We start from the raw sequence: 12746 nt of genomic DNA, 5'->3' as shown, positions 1-12746 counted from the left end.
AGCGTTTTGGCTAATCTACTTTATTTACATATCAACACACACGGAGCACTGCAACATGGCTCCCTCGCTCTCTCTAGCATCAGACAGCAAAGAGAAAAGGAACAAAGGACAATAGTCCCACTTCACGGAACACAGTAACACAAACATCCTGTCTCCATCACTTCCCACTCTGTGGAGTCAAAACATACACCGTCATGTGATAGACAAAAATCCCATGACTGCAATCATAGATCAGGAATTCTAACACCTGGCTCCTTCTACATGCAAAAAAAGAGATGTTTTGCCCAGGGTTTCAGATAGGAGCTTGCCCTTTAGTCCTACTTGGAGACACCAGGGATTGAATCTGGGACGTTCTGCATGCAAGACAGATGCTCTACCACTTAGTCATCACCCTTACAAAATAGGAACAATGGTATCCACCTTATGTCAAATCAGACAGTTAGGTAATCCATTGCCCAGCCTCACCAGCAGAGGTTTCTCACAGTCCTGCTTGGAGGCACCAGGGATTGAACCTGGTGCCTTCTGCATGCAGAGCAGATGATCTGCCACTCAGTTATGGCTCCTTCCTCTATGGAGCTTGAGAGAATCCCCACAACAGAGGCCTCACATGACCTGAGGCCTCGTCCAGTGAAGGAGCATTATGGACACACATTCCTCAGCCCATTTGGCTTTCACTGGGATTGGTGAGTCGCCGGGGGCTTCCAAGGACGCGCGTTTTTTGGAGAAAGCATTGCTTGCTTGAGAAAGAGAGACAGAGACAAATATTTTGTTGTTCCAAACAAGCTCGACTCCTGAGGGCAAGTCCCAAAACCTCACATTCCAACACAGGACACAGTCCCACCTTAGAATACCGTTCCTTCATCATCATTATTCTTATTATTTTTAAAAACCAACACAAATTCTTGCTTGTGGGCATGCATGAGAAGGGCGAGGGGGAAGCGGGAGCAAACTATACTTGGCACACACACCCTCCTGCCGGGGCGAAGAGAGAAGGAAAGCTCCGGGGCTGTCAGCCTGGCACCTCTGGGAGACACAAAAATTCCCCCCTTCCCCACCAAAACATGCATGTTTAAAGACAAACATGGCATTCCACTTGCCAACCCTCAATCATTTTTCCCCCGTGTTGTGGCTCTGGGCTTAATTAGAGCTGGCAAGGAGCGATGGGTGTGGATTCCTTTTCTGGCTGCCTTGCCCAGCGTTTGAAGCCGAGTCCAGGGGAACTCCGATGGGCACGGTAAGATTTCTACCTTTGGGGGAATCATGTTCAGAGAAGGGGGGGGCAGGACTGCTCCGTTATGAGTCTCCCACTTGCAATTACGCTTCTTTGTGGTTTGCCCACCGGCTTTCCCTTGGCTCCATTAACGGAGGTTGCTTTTACCTCTCTCAGGATCTCTCACATCCATGTCTCTGGCTAGTGTGATTTGGATACAAGCCTGCTCCTTTCGCCCGCTTTCATTGAGCCACTCTGCATGTCAACTTGACCAGAGGTGGGATTAAATTGGTTTTGCAGTTCTTTTTTCTTTTTTTTTACCCCTTCTCAAAACAGGAGTCCTTGAAAGTAATTGCTTCTTGGCTCTGTTTCACAAATTTATTTACTTTCCAAACATCAGGTGAGCTTGGAAAACCGGCAGAGTAATTCCTGGGATTTTTTGTTTTTTTATTGCAGGGATTGGGAAGCAGTCAATGAGAGTTTGCCCCAGGCTACATTCACACCACACATTTAAAGCACTGTGATGCAGATTTTAAACAGTCACAGCTTCTCCCAAAGGATCCTGGGAGCTGTAGTTTGTTAAAGATGCTGAGAGTTCTAAGGTAAAAGTAAAGGGACCCCTGACCATTAGGTCCAGTCGTGGCCAACTCTGAGGTTGCGGCGCTCAGCTCACTTTATTGGCCGAGGGAGCTGGCGTACAGCTTCCTGGTCATGTGGCCAGCATGACTAAGCCGCTTCTGGTGAACCAGAGCAGCGCATGGAAACACCATTTACCTTCCCGCTGGAGCGGTACCTATTTATCTACTTGCACTTTGGTGTGCTTTCAAACTGCGAGGTTGGCAGGAGCCGGGACCAAGCAACGGGAGCTCACCCCATTGTGGGGATTCGAACCTCCGACCTTCTGATCGGCAAGTCCTACGCTCTGTGGTTTAACCCACAGCGCCACCCGCATCCTAGGAAGCCCCTATTCCCTTGCCAGAGTTACAATTCCCAGAGCTCCCTGTGAAGAGGGACTGATTATTAAACCACCCTGAGAATGGAAGTTCTGCTGGGGGAATAGAGATCTCCTCACAACTCTCAGGAGTCTTAACAAACTGCACTCAAAAGAAAGCCTTGTCATGGAATTTCACAAGCAACGAAACTAACACTACAGAAACCAAACAAACTCCTCTACGGGTAGAACTTTGTGGAAAGGTACTCAAATAGCAAGGGTTTGGGTTAGATGACTCAGGGTCCCTTCGAACACTACAAATCTATGGTTTTATAAAACCCTGTAGAGCCTTTGTGGGTCACTATAGAGACATTGCTGAGCTAGAAGAACCAATAATCTGTAGAAGTTCCCCTGCCCTTTGGGGTTTTTTTCTCTGGAGCTTTCGCCGCAAAACCCCACTTTCATTGGAAAAAAACAAATTGATGTTTGCTCTCATTGAGTGCTAAAGAGAGGGTTTCCATGGGGAAAGCTTTGGGGCAAAAAGAAAGAAAGAAAAAAACTTGGACATCGAGCTTTTAAGCATGGACCTGTGCCTGGGAAGAGCGTGACAAAAGGTAAGTGTGGATAAGACCTACGTTCCAATGGCCCCCATGCCAAAAATTGCATCTCATCCTGTTGAATGGATGGCACCGTTCTGCAGGAATACACGTAACACTGCAGCCTCTGAATGAGAACTGATCTCACGCAGCGGCTGACAATGGGAACCTGAAATACCATTTCCATTCTTCTTTCAGCCCGCAACTGACCCCATGCTGACCAAAGTGATTCCAACCCCAACCCACGTTATAAGTGGGATAATAATGCTGGCCTACTTTGGAGAAGAAGGGGAAGGGAATGAAGGTAACACACACACAACACACAACACACACACAATCAATCTGATATTTTCCTTCTAATATTTGTTGCTTGTGTGCTGCTTTGTTTATTCATTATCTGAAATTAATGAGCAGAGCTTCGGAAACATTAGCTCCCAAACACTTCACTGCTCCTGCCTCGAGTAAATATCCAGCGCACACCAAGTCATCAACAGGGTAAATAAGAGAACAGATTTCTTCCCCTCGCCATTCACCTTGGTGATTTAAAAGCCAGGACGATCACCACCGAGTCAATTTCCATTGGAAGAGGGGCATCAGGATGCAAGTGGACTGTTGTTGTTACTGCTGCTGTTGTTACCTGCCCTTCATTAGCAGGTCGCAGGGCGAGTCACAACAATCCGAAACTCAGAAATAGAAACAGTTAAAACAGATGACAGTCACGAGAATTTGTGGCATTAATGACAATTAATGTGCAGGTTGATCCCACCTATCTGTTTCCAGCAGTGGTCAACTAGATGTTCCAGGAAAGGTGGCAAGCAGGGCTTGAAGGCAATAGACCTCTGGTGTCCAGAGGTCTATCTTCTCAGAACATGAAGGTTCCCTATAGCTTGGAGGCATCTATGAACCAGGAAGTAGTGACCACTTTCCTCGGATAATCTCAGGGAATGAAAGTGTTGTGCAAAGAGCAGAAGGTCCAAAACAGATCACTGATAGTAAGGGGATGCTGGGAAACCCATACACATTAATAAAAAGTTAAATAAATATGCCACTCTTGTCCCCCCTCAATTTTAAGGAGTCAGGGGTTTGAATGGGCAATGCACCTGCTTCCAGAAAATGTGAATGATTCCCTGATAGGCATTATCTGAATGCTTTTCCTCCCACCCTTGTGAATTGTTTGCCAAATGATAAGGGTCTTTGTAGCTGAACAAAGTGCCACATTTACCCATCACTTATATATGCATGTTAATGGTTCCCCTGCTCCCCGGCAACACACCTCTTCTTTGACAATTGTATTTCTACCCTTTATTTTGGTTTCCTTCCCTAGCCCCGTCCCGATGCCATATTACATTCTCTAATTTCCTTTTATCTTCTCTTTATTTTTTGCAATGTCTCAGGACGTGTCTCTATAAGACAAGTTAATTTAGTCAATTACTCCAGTTTGGTTACAGATAAAATCTTTAATTTATCCAGGCCCCTCTTTATTCTTTCTAGGATCCTCTTTTCCATTAATTTCATGAAACATTCTAATTTTCCATTTTAGGGACGAGCTCATTTCACCCGCAGACACGTGGACAGGCAGAGATGCGGAATCGGCGCTATCAATTTCCCAGCTATGGCACTGAGGAGGGGTGTTTTTGTGTGTGCTTGTGTGTGTGTGTGCTTCTTTGAGGTTCTGCCTTCATTATAATTGCTATCTGCATTTCTGTTTGCTTTCCCTGCTCTTCCCAATCACGTCTGCCATCACCAGCTGCCCTCCGTGCCAATTCCTCATCTCTCTGTCCTGCCATAGTTACACCACGAATCTCTTTAAAACAGCTCCAGGGTTAGAAATATGGAGATGAACCCACCCGAGAAGGGCAGGTGACCATTGTGGAACAGCCAAGTCACAATTGTAGGGAAGCTAACAGGGTTCATAGGTGATTTCATTTTATCAAGTAGGAAATATTTCATTAAATGTGAGTCGATCCAAATGTGTGAAGCTGAGTGGGGGGTGGGGAAGGGAGCAAAATTATTGCCTGTTATACGAATTATTGCCTTTATACGAATCTATGGGTGAGAAAAGAGCAGAAAAAAGTTCAAGGGGATGGAGCGATACACCTATGAGGAAAGCATCTGTGGCCTTTAAGTTTAGAGGAAAAGCAAGTAGGAGGGGACATGACATAACACTAGAATTCATGGACATCCAATGATGCTGAATACTGGAAGATTCAGGAGAGATAAAAAGAAGTATTTGTTATCTGATGTGGTGTGGGGGAGCCAGTGTGGTGTAGTGGTTAGGAGCAGTGGACTTGTAATCTGGTGAACCGGGTTCGCTTCCCCGCTCCTCCACATGCAGCTGCTGGGTGACCTTGGGCCAGTCACACTTCTCTGAAGTTCTCAGCCTCACTCACCTCACAATGTTTGTTGTGGGGGAGGAAGGGAAAGGAGAATGTTAGCTTCTTTGAGACTCATTCGGGTAGTGATAAAGCAGGATATCAAATCCAAACTACTACTACTACTACTACTACTACTACTACTACTACTACTCTTCTTCTTCTTCTTCTTCTTCTTCTTCTTCTTCTTCTTCTTCTTCTTCTTCTTCTTCTTCTAGCACATAGTTAAACTATGAAACTCGCTTCCCTTGGAGGCAGCAATGGCCACCAACCTGGATAGCTTTAAAAAGAGAATTGGACAGATTCATGTAGGGCAAGGGTATCAATGTATACTAGCAGTGCTATTTTTTTTCTAGAAAAAGAGGTGCCAGAACTCACCATGAATGCCTCCCTTGTTCTCTTATAGGTAAAGATAAAGGACCCCTGGATGGTTAAATCCAGTCAAAGGTGACTATGGGGTTGCGGCGCTCATCTCGCTTTCAGGCCAAGGGAGTCGGCGTTTGTGCACAGACAGCTTTCCGGGTCATGTGGCCGGCAGAACTAAACTGCAAATGGTGCAACGGAAGACCATTACAGAAGCCAGAGTGCACAGAAACACTATTTACCTTCCCACCACAGCAGTACCTATTTATCTACTTGCACTGGGGTGCTTTCGAACTTCTAGGTTGGCAGGAGCTGGGACAGAGCAACGGGAGTTCTCTCTGCTGCAGGGATTCGAACCGCCGACCTTCTGATCTGCAAGCCCAAGTAGCTCAGTGGTTTAGACCACAGTGCCATGCCCACCCCCATCCTCTTATAGTGCCAATGGCACCCATCTGAGAGGAGCCAGAACTGAGTTCCAGCTGAAAAACAGCCCTAGTTCCTAGTCATGTTGGCTAAGCTCTGCCTCCATAGACAGAGGCAGTATGCCTCTGAATTCCTGTTGCTGAAAACCTCGGGAGGGAAGAAGAATCTTGTGCTCAGGTCCTTCTTGTGAGCTTCCCACAGGCATCCAGTTGACCATGGAGAGAACAGGATGCTGGTCTAGATGGGCCATGGACATGATCCAGCAGACTCTTCTTATGTTCTTATATTCCTGACGTGAATCAGGGCTTCATTTTATGTCCTTGCCAAACACAAGTGCCCTGCTGAGTCAGACAAGAGGCCCAGGTCGTCTAGCATCCTCTTCTCCCAGTGGCCAACTGGATGACCATGGAAAGCCCACAAGTAGGAGCTGTGTGCAGTCGTGCTCTCCCCACATGTGATTCCTAGTAACTAGCTTTCAGAACCATACTGCCTACAACAACGAAGGCAGAACATAGATACTGCGGCTTGCAGCTATTAATAGCCTCATCCTCCATGAATCTGTCTAATTCTCTTTTAAAGCCATCCAAGTCAGTGGCCATCACTTCTTCTTTTTCAGCGATTCCTCGTAGCCGAGTAAGATTGTCTTCCACAAACACAGTTTTAACAGTGAGTCCGTAAGTAGCTGAGGAGGCCAATTCTGGATCCACATGTCATTCCACAGTGGGGGCACAGGTTTCCAGGTGGAAGTTGATCACGGTGAGGGTTTGCCAAGCGTGCCTTCCTCTTAGCACATTTCTCCCTTTTGTCCTGAGTTCAAGCGTCTTCAAAGCCCATGACACCTTTGGTAACGGCTGTTCTCCAATTGGATCACTGGCAGGCCAGTGTTTCCCAATTGTCTGTGTTTATACTACACCCCCCCCCGATTTGCCTTGAGAGAGTCTTTAAACCTCTTTTGTTGACCACCAGCATTACGCTTTCCATTTTTAAGTTCATAATAGAGTAGTTGCTTTGGAAGACAACATGACCAGTCCAACGAAGTTGATGTTGAAGAATCATTGCTTCAACACTGGTGATCTTTGCTTCTTCCAGTACACTGGCATTAGTTCAGGTGGTCTTCCCAAGTGATGTATACAATTTATCGGAGACACCATTGATGGAATCTTTTGATGTGCCATCACTACCCCCTTGTTGGAGCAATTTCCATGGTTTAACTATGCACTTTCCAAAGCAGGTATTGAGTGTGTTGCTCACTCTTCCACCTCACAAAGTAGATCACAGCCCAGGGAACTGCAGCTACATCTAGAACAGCCTCTCCTGGATCTTTCCACACCAATTTCCTTATTCTGCTCCCACAAGTCCATTTCTCCAGCAAAATATGTCCAGGATTACACTAACCTTACCCCTCTAGAGTGGCTTACAAGTTTCTAGGATACATCTAGGCTGAAGAAACCCACCCTGGCTTATCTCCATTAAAGAAAAGAAAGCTGTATTATCTGTCAATGAACTCTTGGAGGACACACCAGTGTAGCAACTAGACGAGACTTCCTTTATCTCTTTTAAAGAATGGAAAAGAAACAGAAAACTCCTGACTGTACCCAGATACAACTAAGTCCGGTGTCCCCTAGTGAAGAAACCATTTATTAATGGCACTAGAATCCATACAACGTCTTAGATTCATAGTTGGGAATGTGTAGCACTCAAGTGTTGTTGAACTACAGCAGCCATCACCCAACTATTGAGAATTTTGGGTTTCAAGAGCTTGCCTGAACAGGGACAAATGACTCTCAATTGTCTTCTTCTTCTTTTCCCATACAGTGCTGAACGAGACACGGTCACCAAGTATTGAGATTTCAAATTTCACCACAGTGTGAATGCACACTTCCCAGCGACCTCCAAGCAAGAATAACATTGTTTGGTTCAAACAGTGAGGAGAGAAAGAACTGATTGGACTGTTTTAGACTGCAGGAAAGTTGTCACATTTTAAAATGCTGCACATTTAAACCTTCCTGCATTGCAGGGGGTTGGACTAGCCCATGGGTAGGCAAACTAAGGCCCAGGGACCAGATCAGGCCCAATTGCCTTCTAAATCCGGCCTGCGGACAGTCCAGGAATCAGTGTGTCAGTAGAATCAGTAGAATGTGTGCTTTTATTTAAAATGCATCTCTGGGTTATTTGTGGGACCTGCCTGGTGTTTTTACATGAGTTGAATGTGTGTTTCTATTTAAAATGCATCTCTGGGTTACTTGTGGGGCATAGGAATTCGTTCATTCCCCCCCAAAAAAATATAGTCCAGCCCCCCACAAGGTCTGAGGGACAGTGGACTGGCCCCCTGCTGAAAAAGTTTGCTGATCCCTGGAGATAAACCTTGGAGGTACTTTTTACTCTACAATTCTATGATTCTTTGATTCCACTATGTACAAACAGCACTATTCACTGATAAGTAAATTCACATAGCAAATCTAGCATTTCCAAAACACTTTCCTTAAACATTAAGGGTGCTCACAAACAGAACTAAACCAGGAAAGGCTACTTTTGCTTTGGATGCCAACTGTTTTTTTGTTTTTGTTTTTTGCAGTCCTTCTGTCAAATTTCTGCATCGCAATAACTGAGGATGTCAAAACGGACGTTCATAAATCTACTCTGAAGCAATTCCATGACAGTCTACAAATACAAGGTGTTTGGTTTATAACCAAACACTGCTTTCTCAATGTTTCCTGTCTTTCAGTACTAATGGCTTCACTTTAATTATATCCATAATGACTAATTAATATTATTTATTATTTCTTCGTTTCATTCATCAGTGGTATGTATATGTATATATTTTATTTCGAAAGAGCAACATATCAGGAGGAAAGAATAACATTAAATTTTCATTTGTTTGTTATTTGCTGAAAGCCAGCTTTTGAGACAAATGCCTCCTTCTGTATTTCCCTATTAATTCAAATGTTTATAAATAACAATGCAAAGCTCATTATTTTCTCTGGCGACAGTTCTGTTGCTTGCTGTTGTCTTCCAAGTTTAATAGGTATATTCCACCTCTGAATAATTACCAATTTAAAACCAACGAAAGAAAGAAAAAGCAGCCAAGGATTGGAAAACAAAACTTTCTTGGGTTTAAAATAAAAAATAAAGGTCAAAACTTGCACTGCATTTTAGTTCTCAAATGGAAAGCTAGGGATGGATGGATCAGTTTATTTCCAGGCCTGTGTGAATTTCACATTCATAAGTCTGTTCTGTCATGTGTTTTGTTTGTTTGTTTCATTTTTTTAAAAAAAGATATTTATTAAGGTTTTCAAAATATTACAAATTAAAAAAAGAAAAATACAAAATAAAAATAGTTAAAAACAATTCAGTCTTTCAATCACTTATCATTCATTTGCTTATTTTCCAGACCTCCTCATGCCTCCCTTTTCTGTATTCCAGTTCAGTTTGTTAGTTCAGCAAATCCCTCCCCTCTTTGTTCATCCTAGTCTTCAGTCTTAAAATATTGTAAGATTAGATTTTTACCTATTAATAGTCCATTTTCTCATATTCCCTTATAACATTACAGCTAGAGACCACTTAGTTTCTATCCAACATCATTCTAACATTCATAAATTTTACAATATTTCTGTAAATAGTCTTTAAACTTTTTCCAATCTTCTTCCACCGAATCTTCTCCCTGGTCTCGGATTCTGCCAGTCATTTCTGCCAGTTCCATGTAGTCCATCACCTTCACCTGCCATTCTTCCAAGGTGGGTAGATCTTGTGTCTTTCAATACTTTGCGATAAGTATTCTTGCTTTGTTTGTTTGTTTCAAACACATTTTTCTACTTAGTCTTTTAGCTGAGAACTGCCCCCCAAATCTCAGGTGTGAAATATGGTTCATCCAGGAGGTATAGCCAGTACACTTCAGTGTGTATCAGAATTCATGCGCTCAACGTCGCCCACAAGTCCCATCGTTTGAAAAGGGCCATAGATCACTGGTGCTTTTCATGAAGGAAGCCCACTTTCAACCCAAACATCTCCAGTCAGTGTCAACAATACTGAGTTAGATGGACCAACGTTTTAACTTAGTGTTTATTTATTTACCTCCCCCCCCCAAAAAAAAAAATTAACGAAGAGGAAAGGAAAAAAATATTGTCAATAAATAAACAATGATCATGATTACATGTGGGGAGAAACCATCAGATCAATTTCACATGGGGTTGCCCTACCTTTGGTCAGGCGAAATAATGGACAAGTCGGGCAAAAATATGGGACAAGTCAGGTGGGAGGCTAAAATTTGATTTACCTGGTGCAGAAATGACTTCAAAGCAATCCCTCCCCCTCCCTCCTCTCCTCCTCCCCCCTTCATCTAAAGTCACTCATATTTTTCTCAGCTCCGCCCCTACATTCCATCCCCAAATACTTGCCTGTCCTCTGTGGCCATCCATTGGGCCACAGCTGCGTCAATCACTGGATTTAGTGTAACAGGGAGGGGTAGGGAAGGGAAGGGAAAGGAAAGGAAAGGAAAGGAAAGGAGAGAAAGAATGGAGGAGGGAGGCAATGCTGCAGGTAGAGATGGGAGGGAGGGAGGAGCTGAGCTCAGCACTCGCCTCAGCCGAGGAGGCAGGAAGAAGAAAGTGAGGCAGAAATAAGGGACACAGCATTTCTCCTTAAGATTCAGGACAATCCCTTCTTCTGAGGGACAGGTGGCAACTCTACCACAATAAGACAACTCTCTCTATGTTCCTGTGCTGTGGCTCCTCTAGCTACAGAAGCTGGGGAATGGGGCAGATGTCTTGACAATGGCGGACAATAACATTTGAGTGTTGATCGCACAATAACATTGTCATTTCAAATAAAATTCCCTCCTTTTGTTCTGCAAAAAGGCTTGTTATTTTTTCTGGTGTTTTACTCCCCACGCCTAACACACACACACATGATCCTATGTGGTGCAGTGGTTAAGAGCGGTAGACTCGTAATCTGGTGAACCGGGTTCGCTTCCCCGCTCCTCCACATGCAGCTGCTGGGTGACCTTGGGCTAGTCACACTTCTCTGAAGTCTCTCAGCCCCACTCACCTCACAGAGTGTTTGTTGTGGGGGAGGAAGGGAAAGGAGAATGTTGGCCGCTTTGAGACTCCTTCAGATAGTGATAAAGCGGGATATCAAATCCAAACTCTTTCTTTCTTCCTTCCTTTCTTCCTTCCTTCCTTTCTTTCTTTCTTTCTTTCTTTCTTTCTTTCTTTCTTTCTTTCTTTCTTTCTTTGAAACTTTTAGACAAGCTACCTGCCAATAGGAATTCCAGCATCATTTCCAAAGAAAAAGGAAACTGTAAATCTCTATGCGATTCTATTTATAGGACATCTCCCAGGAGGATTTCGGAAACACAAGAATGCAGATTATGCAAGTTGAGAGCAGTGGGGATCTGAAGTACTTTGGTTGGGGTCCCAACCTCTGGAGCAGCAGAAAAGTGCTGAGAAGAAAAAAACGCCATAAAAAACTGAATTGTATTTGTATTCCCTTGCAAATATAGGTGATATTTTTGTATTTCCATTCTTTTTTTTAAAAAAAAAACATACAACAATGTAAGTAGTTCTAGCTTATGGTGAGGATGTGTTGCGCTCTCCTAAAAAGCAAAATATGTACAGTGGTACCTCAGGTTACATACGCTTCAGGTTACAGACGCTTCAGGTTACAGACTCCGCTAACCCAGAAATAGTACCTCGGGTTAAGAACTTTGCTTCAGGATGAGAACAGAAATCGTGCTCCGGCAGCACGGCGGCAGCAGGAGGCCCCATTAGCTAAAGTGGTGCTTCAGGTTAAGAACAGTTTCAGGTTAAGTACGGACCTCTGGAACGAATTAAGTACTTAACCTGAGGTACCACTGTAGAATGAATCTGGAAACCAGAGGACTGGAAGAATGCAGGCGCCAAATGATGACCAAAGGCTGCATTCTCTGCTGGTTTCTGCTAAATATTTTCATGCCCAATTAATCTAAGTCAGGAGAAGAATTTTAAAACAATCCTCCCCAAATTATTATTTTTAACCGGCTGCCTAAGTCTATGCTTGCTGGCTGTCAGTGCCTTATACAGAAGCCGAGACGGAGCTGAATTATGCCCAAGATTAATATATTGGGGGCAGTTCAAGGGTTAGACAAACAGCTCTTCCTGAAACAGGCTCACTACAAAGTTGAACTGTTCATTAGAGGGGCAGCTAATGGCTGAGCCAGAATCCCACTGGGGCAACATTTTATTTGTTTCTGATTGAGAGATATCCAGCACTGACTCCATGTTCCTCATGACCTCTATAGCTGGGCCAGAAGGTTGAACTTGTGGAGCCAGTGTGTATTTCCGTCTCTGGGAAATACACAAACACACACACACACACCCCTCCACTGACTCAAAAGCTCATCTGCAAAATGTAGGCCTTAGAAATGTTATACTGGATGGGGAGTGTTTTCAAATCACCCCCCGTTTTCCAAATAACATCAAAGGTAGACAAAACAGTCCATTTTGGGTTTCTTTACATGTGTTCATTTGTTAGACAGTTCTGTCTCATGTTCGCAACTTGGGAGCAGGGAGAAGGAGCAGAATCTACATGAAAATTCAAATTTAAATGTCTTTGTTCAATTATATTTTCCCATAGTTCTGTGCATTTCTCTCTCTCTGTGTCTCTCTTTGAGCCAAGACCTGTGTCAGAACTTTTGGGAAGGGTGGCAGGAGACACAGATCAGGTGAATTCTTCTTGGAATTCAGAGAGATCAACATTCTTAGCATCCTTTGTCAGAGATATACTGAGGATGTGCAAGCAAGGAAGCTGATGATGTCATAATGTGTTGGCATGGGGTAAGAGTTTGTGCTTGTTCCTGCAGCCATTGAAAAGGCCCT

General features: G+C 43.9%; 1 long non-coding RNA gene across 1 annotated transcript; it reads left to right on the top strand.

The window, feature by feature from the left end:
* The first annotated feature begins 1193 nt into the window (after nucleotides 1-1193).
* On the top strand, nucleotides 1194-8540 carry LOC308595932. Its single transcript, XR_014012230.1, has 3 exons — nucleotides 1194-1234; nucleotides 1388-1487; nucleotides 8471-8540. It is a non-coding gene; the product is annotated as an uncharacterized lncRNA (long non-coding RNA).
* The last annotated feature ends 4206 nt before the right edge of the window (nucleotides 8541-12746 follow it).

This window comes from Podarcis bocagei (genome assembly GCF_964188305.1).
Source record: "Podarcis bocagei genome assembly, chromosome: 10".
In the NCBI taxonomy this organism is placed as follows: domain Eukaryota; kingdom Metazoa; phylum Chordata; class Lepidosauria; order Squamata; family Lacertidae; genus Podarcis; species Podarcis bocagei.
The sequence above is the reverse complement of the archived record's forward strand: the minus strand, read 5'-3'. Positions and strand labels throughout refer to the sequence as shown.